The sequence below is a fragment of the Haliaeetus albicilla genome, chromosome 6 (genome assembly GCF_947461875.1).
Source record: "Haliaeetus albicilla chromosome 6, bHalAlb1.1, whole genome shotgun sequence".
In the NCBI taxonomy this organism is placed as follows: domain Eukaryota; kingdom Metazoa; phylum Chordata; class Aves; order Accipitriformes; family Accipitridae; genus Haliaeetus; species Haliaeetus albicilla.
In genome coordinates, this window is record NC_091488.1 from 19,993,748 (window position 1) to 20,003,481 (window position 9,734).

Sequence of the window (9,734 nt, forward strand, 5' to 3'; positions counted from 1 at the left end):
ATAAAAGCATTGTTTGCCTTTTAAAAGGCCATACCTTTGATTTAACTGAGATACTCAAACTGACCTATATTATCCTCTTCCCCTGTTGTATTTGCATGGTAGACATTATAAACATCTTAATGTAATGAGAATATTACGCTAATTGAAGCTGGTACCTTGGAGTGCTGAAGCAGCAGATGCACACTTGCTAACAATGAAAACACAGAATCTCTGGCAAACAAAATATAATCCATCATAAACAACATAAAAGCCTAAAGAAAGACAATCATTTAAATGGAATGGAATATGCTTCCCTGATGTGTCACTTTCAATCACACACTGACTTGTTTAGAACATGAATTTCCCTCAGGGCTTCTGCAATTTGTAACACTTGCTGACTGTTCATGCACTGATAGTGTCCATTCTCTCTTCTCTTTACAGGGTATTTAAGTAGATAGTGTTCATTAATATTAAGAGAAAAGCTTTGGATTAATTATTTTAAAACAGTATTCAGAAAAAGTATGTTGTTGATTTTGACACAGAATATATGCACATAAGCTGTTTTCCACTACCCCAACTGAACAAGGAAGCTGTGTATTTACAAAAACGTATGCTTGTTTCAACTGAAAAATGCATCTGATCTGAAGGTGAGTTTCCAGGAGAGCAACAAAAAATTCAGCATTTTTGTGCTGGGGAAATTCTGACACACTGAAAATGCTTACATTGTGCTTCAGGACAGCACAGCATCTGGAATCTGCTCTGCAAGCACGAAGTTGAAGAAAGTTTTGATTTTGAAAATCTTCATCTTCTGATTTTCCTGGGGAAAGGTAGGAAATATGTCTATGGCTTTAAAGATTGCCTTGCTTCCACCTGTAGGGGAAGGAGGTGGGAAGCTCTGAAACCCAGGCTCAGACTGGCGTTCCCAGTGCTGCTGGGATGTTAGGATTATGATGGAGCAGAGCTGTAGATACTGAGGTGTCCTGGGCTGGGCTGCTTGGGGCCTGGGATCTTTAGCTGTTGATCTAAGAAGCTTGGATTCATAAGCAGAGGATTGGATTCTAGCAGCAGAGATAGCAGAGATGTGTCAAAATCTTGCTGTATATTGCTGTATATATAAATGTTTGTGGATACCAATCATTTACAAACCATCATTTCCTTAGATTGAATTTTCTTTTTTGGTCAGAACCTCTCGTGGCAGATCTTAGTGCTAGGCTTATGAAAATGTTTTGCCAGGGCCTAAAATGGCAGCCTCTAATTATGTGTTTCTGTGACATGGTCTACACACAGCATTACAGCTATGCACACACAGTGTCTCCAGACACAAATGCTTCCTTACTGTAGGCATTCACTGGCTCAGTGCAAGAGCTCAGATGAATAAAGGCAACGCTTCTGGGCTCTGTACCATTGACACAGGGCTCTATTTGCAGAGGTAACTGCTGAGTTTCGATTCCTCCATTTATTTTTAACATACCTGCAGGAATGTGAGGGGATATAAACCTCCTCTGTTTCCCACTTTACTCTTCCATTTGGAGTCATGCAAAATGGGCTTAAACTATTACATATGTGGAAAATTCTCATCTGGATGTGTTTTGGATCTAAGTTGCACAGCAATAACTGGTTAGATTATGCTGTCACACTGTTGTGATCTGAGGAATTAAATAAGATGTCTGTATGCAGCTATTCACTAAAGCCTCTTCCCATCTTCCTTCAGCTACACAACCTTGTGCTTTCGCCTCCTTGGCCTGAGGGCATTGTGGAATCAATCATGCTGCCTGTGCACCCAATGTGCACTCCATCTGTACACATCAAGGTGCAGGAAGGTGGAAAACCAAGCTAGTATGGCACAATTTATCTTTGCCTCTTGTTCCCTCACTGGTGTTTGTTCTCATATATATAGTAAAGCCAACACAGAATATGGGAGAAATGCATCTCTTCTAGCTTTCCCAAGGCTGACTATTTTCCTTATAACACATTCTCCTTTGCACTGATATGTTAGTCACCTCAGGTTCCTGAAAATGCCTGCTTTGTCCTTTGAGAGTAGTTACAATTACATGTTGTGTAACTTAAGTATTATCCAGCAATTTGAGACAAAGGCCCAGTGGACTAAACATTAAGATTTACTAGTATGACATAAAACCCCAAATATCTTATAGGTGGAGATGTCCAGCAGAATGAATGAATGCCTTTGTCCTTGGCTCTGATTCTGCATAATCTACACAAGGCAAACTCCTGAACTTAAGGGGGCTACTGCTAGGTCAACAGTGATAAATTGTGGTGGTGTTTGGAAAATACTTAGTGCTAATTAAAGCTGAAGCACTATAATTAGTTTATTTGCTTGTTTCTGGAACCTTTTGTAGTTTAGTTATTGATTTTATACATACAGAGATGGTTGAGACAAGGATATTGAATCAGAGGTTTTATGTTCTCTAAAGACCTTCCACTGAACCATACAATAATATATATCACAATCAGAGTGAGGGAACTGAAATAACAGTATCTTAAAGGGACTTTTCTTCAATTGTCTTGGAAATGTATTGGTTGCAAGACAGTTTTTAAGGAATGGTGTTAGTTCTGCTTTCTCAAAAAGAGAAGAAATAGTCTTAGCAAAATATTTAGTGACTGTGTAATTTCTTTTCTCCTTTTGCATAGTTTTTGACTTGTGAATAATTTCTGTGCTGCTACTTGTAACACCTCCACTTTATTGGACTGCAGTGCAAGTAGTAGAAAACATAACAAAACCAGCTAGGCTTTAAGTTGGACAATTATATGACAATTTTATTGATTCAGTCATACTGAAAAGTAATTTTTGACTTGTTCTGCTTCTCTTGCAAAACAAACTTCCTTCTGTTGTTTTTATCTTCAGGATATGGTTTGTCTGAAATCAAAATGAGGAAAGTAATGTCTCCTTAGAAAGTAAAATACCAAAGACAGATCTGGAATACCTATATAGAGTGTTCAGCAAGTTTTAATAAGCACAGAGGAGTCCACTTAGCCTGGAGAAATGAACATGGCACCTTTTTTTTTGATGGGGTAAGGTAATTCTTCTCAGGCTCCTGGAAATATCTATTCCCATATGACAAAGGTTTAAGAAATGTGATCACTTCCGTAGTTCTTCAGACACTAAAATGTTACCTTCTAGAGGCACTTGTGCTAGGTCCATGATACTTCCCTTTACTCATTACCAACAAATGACTTAGGCACCTAGGTGCTTGGTTTCATAAAATAACTCAAAACCATTTAGTGAGTCACCTGGGCCACACATGGAAAAGAGTGAAACACTTCACAACAAAAACCTAACTAGTATGCTAAGAAAGAGCCAACAAAATCTAGTGGCTCACCTGCCCCAGACACACAGACAAATAGCATGGCTCATAAATCCCACCCTACAGGTGACTTGCTTAAAATTTCAGTCCAAGATAAAGCTAGTGTATCAAACTGTCTTTTGAAACTCTGGACCCCTTTCTCTTTTTTCTGTCTCCCAAGTCAGTGAGCACTTTTGTTCACTTTTTGTCTTTCAAGGTGTGCCTGATGGTGCTGTTATCGAATACTCATGAAGGATCACAACTTGATGAATAGAGCATAAATGCAGAATGTGAGAAATGACATCTCAGTTCCTCTCCTTGCCTAGGAGAAATTCAAATTCAGATGCCTCCCTAGAAGTGCAATCATAGGAATAACTTTCTATACTTTTTATTGGTGTTGTGCCTCAGTACAGAAAATAAAGATTTCTTGGACCACAAGGATAGGAGAAGAGTAAGTGTAATTTTTGCAGTGGTCTTCCTCTCAGGGCAACCTTAACTTGAGTGCTGTGTTTTGGTGAGCCTGGTCTGCAGAGCTTCAGATGTGATGGGTGGGATGTGTCTCTGTACAAAATAGCCTGTTGACCACTGATGAATGGGCTCTCCTGGCTGATGGGAATCTTCAAAGAGCAGCTGAATGTGGTTCTCCTGCTCAAGTGCTCTGACCATTAAGCACTTGGATGACCATTGCCATTACAAAACAAATTGGTAAGCAGCAAGTGCATCTTCTAGCTTACCTGAGGTTGTTGGTGTTCATGAGGCATTTTTAGGGACTGTAAGTTGTGGAGTGCTTGGCTTTTGTATCCCTGGTGGTGATAAGCTTTGTGCTAAGCTGCTCAAGAGTAGTACAAGGGGCACTTCTATGCATGCATGGAAACTGCACTTTCAGGTCCACAGGGAAGCATTGATGTTCCCTGAATTAAGCTGGTTCTGTGGAAGGTAGTAAGTGAATAGCGAGGATTTTCAGGATTGTGACTCATGTAGTCAAAGTCTGCCAGGAATCTCTTTTTCTAAGATGGATACTTCTTCTGTTTAAGCCCTTGATTTTTCTAATCCAACTTTCTAATCCAATGTTACAAGAGACAATAGTGTTTTGAATTATTATATTTGCACAGAATATATTCTTACACACTATTGCATTTTCTGGCAGTGCCCACTTCTATGTGATGAAGAATCTGTAATTCCCTTCACCGGTAATTTTCTATTGTTTTGGTATTATTTCTTCACAGCTGTCATGTCTTTGTTGGTGAACTTACTAATTTCCAGTTTTATTAACCTATTGTCAGGTGATTGGTTATACACTTGTTAACCTGAATAGTATCTTCTAGTTTTGCCTGAAAAAAGTTTAATTTACTTTTGTGTCTTTTTCTATTTACCTTGATTTTGGCAACTAATGGTAGCCTGTAAACTTTGTTCTGGCTTTTTTTTTGTTCATATCAAGTTTTGGGTTTATTTGAAGAAAACAGTTTGTAAGACTGAAGGAAGAAATTAATGGATCCTTTTCCAGGCCTACTGTAAAAGACTGTAGGGTGGGAAATTTCAGAAATAAATGTGGGGGTTTTTGAGTTTGCTAGATGCTTACAAGACTGATTTATCATATTCCAAGTCTAAAAACTTGGAACTTTTCAATTTTCAGTTGCTCAGGTTTTGGTATCATGTAAGTTGTAATTTAACAGACCCAGTTATTCTCCAGCCATCCACAGAGATCTCCAGGCAAAAAAAAAGAAGCCAACAACAATGATGAATATACTTGATATTTTTAAGAGGACCCCCCCGCCCCGAAACATCTTAACCTCCCTGCTTACACCCCATCAGGATTTTATTACATAAACTACTAAAGCAAAAAGTAATGTAAATATTTCCCAAATAGCTTGTTTCACACCTTTCCTATTTTTATCATCTATTGTTCTTCTTAAGTAGATGCATGCTAATCCTTCAGTCTTCCTGGATGATGTCATTCATCCTTTCAGCAAAAATAGTGTCTTTGATTTCTATAATGTGTTACTGTACTGTTTATTCAGTGCCTAGATTGGCTTTAGCATGGAATCACTGAGACTGTGCCTGTTTTCACTAGGGTGGTTTTGTACCTGGGCTACTCTATTGTGTTTCTCAGCCTTCCTCATGTGTCTCTGCATGACATTGCCTCTGGCAGTGCAGCCATGCTCTGTTGGCAAAAAGAGACAATTCGGTAGGGTAGTGAAGAGTTGGAGGAGTTACCTCCAGTTTGCTCCCTTAATGATGCTTGGCACATGACAAGAAGCATCTGTGCTTGCAGCCGTTGTAGGATGTTCATATCGTATAACATTATAAAACTACTAGAGAGCCCATTATTCTGTAACCATCCATCTAAAGGCCTGTCAATATCTTACTCATAGTGACCTTCTAGATGTCCCAGTAACTCATTCAGTCACAGCCTTCTTCTGTGCTCCATGTTCCCATGTAGAGGTCTGAAATTTGCTCAACACTTTTTACTCAGTCATGCTTTAGGTTTATGTATCTGACGTGCGGAAAACAGACTCCACAATCAGTGAGATTGTAAAGTAGGTATGTTCATTCAGCGCTGGGCAGCACGGGGGGTAGTCCCACCACAGTCGTGCATGCCCGACTCGGCAGTTCGCCTCAAGTTTATACAGTCAAGTGTTACATATTCACAATACGCCTATACATATGCATGACCTATCCCCGCTTCATATTAAAATTAGCTCCGAGAGGTCATTTCCATAGTCTCCTCTCAACTGTGCTTGCACAGTGCCTCTTTATGGTGGTCTTCTGGTGGTCACAGAGATGAAGATGACTCTTCTTCGTCACTGCTAATAACCTTTCTTCTTGCGCAGGGTCAGTGGTTTCTTGGTATTTACCCAAGCCGCAAGACCAGTCTTGGCTGGCTCTTGGGGCCAGCTCCTGCTTCTTATCAGGAACTGTCTCTACCTCATTGGCTAGTTCTTGGGGCCAGCTCTTCTTATCAAGGACTGTCTCTGCCACAGCTAATTTCAACAATGTAAGCACTAAACATCATCTTTCATCCCCCTTTATTATGTCTACTGAGATTCTTTTGACTCCCCTTGTCTCAGTCCCCCCTTTTCTAGAAAATAGTAAATTCTTTTACTATATCTAATCCTAGTATTTCTAATACATTTTTTCCCTATCTAGCATCCTCTCAAAGTATTTGTTGGTCTCAAGTTTTCATCGTAACTGATTCTTTTTCCATTCACTGTAAGAATCTCCTGTACTCTTACAGCACAAAAAGCCACATCGAACCACTATGCAAAGGACCACAGACAAGAGAATGATGATTATTATAGTGACAAACAATTGCTTCAACCATGCCAAATTTGGCAACCAGGAGGTTAATTTTTCTAATATGCCTGTCAAGCCCCAAGAAGTGTCATCTTGGGAAGCTTCATGTAGTATTTTAGTCTTTTCCCGTATCTCTTCAAGATCTGTTTCAATTCATTGGTTTTGATTGATATAGGTACAGCAAGTTTGGTTTATAACTACACATAAGCCCCCTTCTTTTGCTAAAAGCATGTCCAATCCCATTCTATTTTGGAGTACTACTTTACTTAGGGATTGTATTTCCAGTTGCAGCCCTCGAATTGCATCAATTGTAGCATTTTCTATAACCTCTAATGTAGCAGATATATTCACGATAGCATTTTCCAACTCGCTTACCCCTAAAGAGGGGATTAACCATCCGACAAAACTATGGTACTCAGTACCTTGAATAATTAGTGGGTTTTCAGTCCGTTTTACACGGAGCCAAGGTGTTCTCAAAAACCCTCGGGGAGGCGAAGCTCCCTTGAATATACTGGTCTGAGGTGCAAGGTACCCCCAAACACAGTGTCCCTTCCAGTTCTGGGGTAAACTCTTTCTGGCCCTGCCATACCCACAGAGCCACCAGTATCCGGGCCCTATGTTGCATCTTGGACCGAGATGCGGCTCCCTTCTGTCTTGTTCTCGCCCCTTCTTTCCTGGCCCCCTCTTTGGTTTCCGGATATAATAGAAACTGATAGCTAAGTTCAGTCCAAGATGTTCTAATTTTCCTTTATCAAAATTTCCCAGATTTTCCGCAAGGCTACAATTATCCATGTCTCCCCAAATATTATCAGTAATATTTAAGCAACGGCCAGTAATTAATACCTCTTTAGGGTCATCGGGTACCTCCAGATCAAAGCTAGGTCCCCGATGGGTATTCCCCTTTCCATGAAGGCATGATCCATTCCTGTCTGGCCAATTTGTGGTTGGGATTCCTAAAAAGGGGAGGTCCATGTTCCCCCGAGGAAGGGGATTACAAACCCAACAATCTGATAAATTTAGTACTTTCGAGATACTCTCTGTCATATTTAAATAAGTATTTCGATCCCAAGCCTACCCCTTGGACAAAGTCCAACTCAGGAGCATGACAATCAATGTCTCACAAATTTGAGCTTCAAAGGTCCCTTTTCTTGTGAAGTCCATTGTCCTTTGGGTGCCTTCTTCACCCTAGTGTGATGGATCCAGGCGCTCTGTTCCTTGATCCTAATCACGGTGAAGGAGGTAAGTAATACTTGAAATGGTCCTTCCCACTGTGGCCCCAGAGGTTTTTTTTTCTGTAAGAGACTTTATATACACATAATCTCCTGGTTGTATATTATGTGCAGGCCCATCCAAACCTCTCCCTTGAGTCCCTACCACATGCTTCCTGATTTTATTAAGTTGCTTACCTAATGCTGCCATGTAAGAAGTCATAATTTCATCCCCCACTTGTACAGGCACCCCTCTTTGTATCCCATAGGGTTGTCCATACAGAATTTCAAAGGGGCTCAGTCCTTCTTTCGCCCTTGGTCTTGTTCGTGTATGCAGAAGGGCTAAAGGGAGAGACTGAGGCCATGTCAAATTTGCTTCTTGTTCTAATTTCACAATTTGCTGTTTGATTAAGTGGTTCATTTTTTCCACTTGACCACTTGACTGGGGGTGATATGGAGTATGAAGCTGCCAATCTATACCCAAATGGCGTCTAATTTGTTGTACTATTTTTGAGACAAAATGTGGTCCTCTGTCAGAGGATATGGTTGTTGAAACCCCAAAACGTGGTATTATCTCTTGTACCAATATTTTAGTTACCTCCCGAGCTTTAGCTGTTCTTGTTGGGAATGCTTCTGGCCAACCTGAAAAGGTATCAGTTAATACCAATAAATATCGATACCCCCCTTTTCTTGGAAGTTCTGTAAAATCAATTTGCCATTGTTGTCTAGGCCCATTGCCTTTTCCAATCTGGCCCATTTCCGGGTTGGCAGTATTCTTAGGATTAGTCTGGAGGCAAAGATCACACTGTTGTGTCACCTGTCTCACTGTGGTGTATAAATTTCTAGCCACAATTTCTCTTATCAAATGATTATACAGAGCCTCTGTTCCCCAATGCCTTTTCCTATGTTCCTCCCATACCAAATGCCATATAAGCAAGAGGGAATGATTAGCTTTCCCTGTGGGGTATGAGCCCACCTCTCTTCATTATATGACCCTTCTAAATCTGTAATGAGCTTCTGATCTTCCTTGGTGTATTCTGGCTTACCTTCTAGGGAAATCTGCCTATCAGGAATTAAGGCCTCTTCTGTTTTTACCTTTGTTTTGGCTACTTGTTTTGCCTCTCTGTCTGCCAGTGCATTCCGTTTTTCCAAATCTGAGCTCACTTTCTGGTATGCCTTAATATGCATAATTGCTACTTTCTTAGGGAGGTGGACAGCTTCCAGTAACTTCAGAATTTCTTCTGCGTGTTTGATATTTTTCCCTTGAGAACTCAATAGTCCTCTCTCCTTCCAAATTGCTCCATGTGCGTGTACAACTCCAAAGGAATATTTTGAGTCTGTATAAATGTTCACAACTTTGCTCTGGGCCAATTCCAGGGTGCGGGTAAGAGCAATTATTTCTGCCTTCTGTGCGGAGGTGTTCATGGGCAAAGCCCCTGATTCTATTACCTCTTGGCTGGTGGTGACGGCGTATCCCGCATGTCGATTACCATTTAGGACGTAACTGCTTCCGTCTGTGAACCAAGTTTCCCCGTTCTCCATGGGGCTGTCTTTCAGGTCTGGGTGACTGGTGTATGTTGCTTTGATGATTTCCAAACAGTCATGATGTACTGGTTCTCCTGTGTTCCTGCTGAGAAAAGAAGCTGGGCTGACAATGTTAGTGACTACAATCTCCACGTCATCCTGCTCTACCAATATAGCTTGATATCTCAGGAATCTTTGTGGAGAGAGCCAATGTCCACCTTTTGCTTCCAGTACTGCTGATACTGTGTGAGACACCAGAACAGTCATTTTCTGGCACAGAGTAAACTTTTGGGCTTCTTGTATATTCAGTATCACAGCCGCAACCGCCCGCAGGCATCCAGGCCAACCTTTTGCAGTTGTGTCTAACTGCTTAGAGAGGTAGGCAACTGCCCGTTGATATGGACCCAGGTTTTGTGCTAATATTCCC

At 40.8% G+C, this 9,734-nt stretch overlaps 1 long non-coding RNA gene across 1 annotated transcript; it reads left to right on the forward strand.

The window, feature by feature from the left end:
- Nucleotides 1–306: 306 nt before the first annotated feature.
- LOC138685588 (uncharacterized) lies at nt 307–4,170 on the forward strand. The gene is made up of 3 exons (XR_011324884.1): nt 307–806; nt 2,843–3,009; nt 3,499–4,170. It is a non-coding gene; the product is annotated as an uncharacterized lncRNA (long non-coding RNA).
- Nucleotides 4,171–9,734: the final 5,564 nt, after the last annotated feature.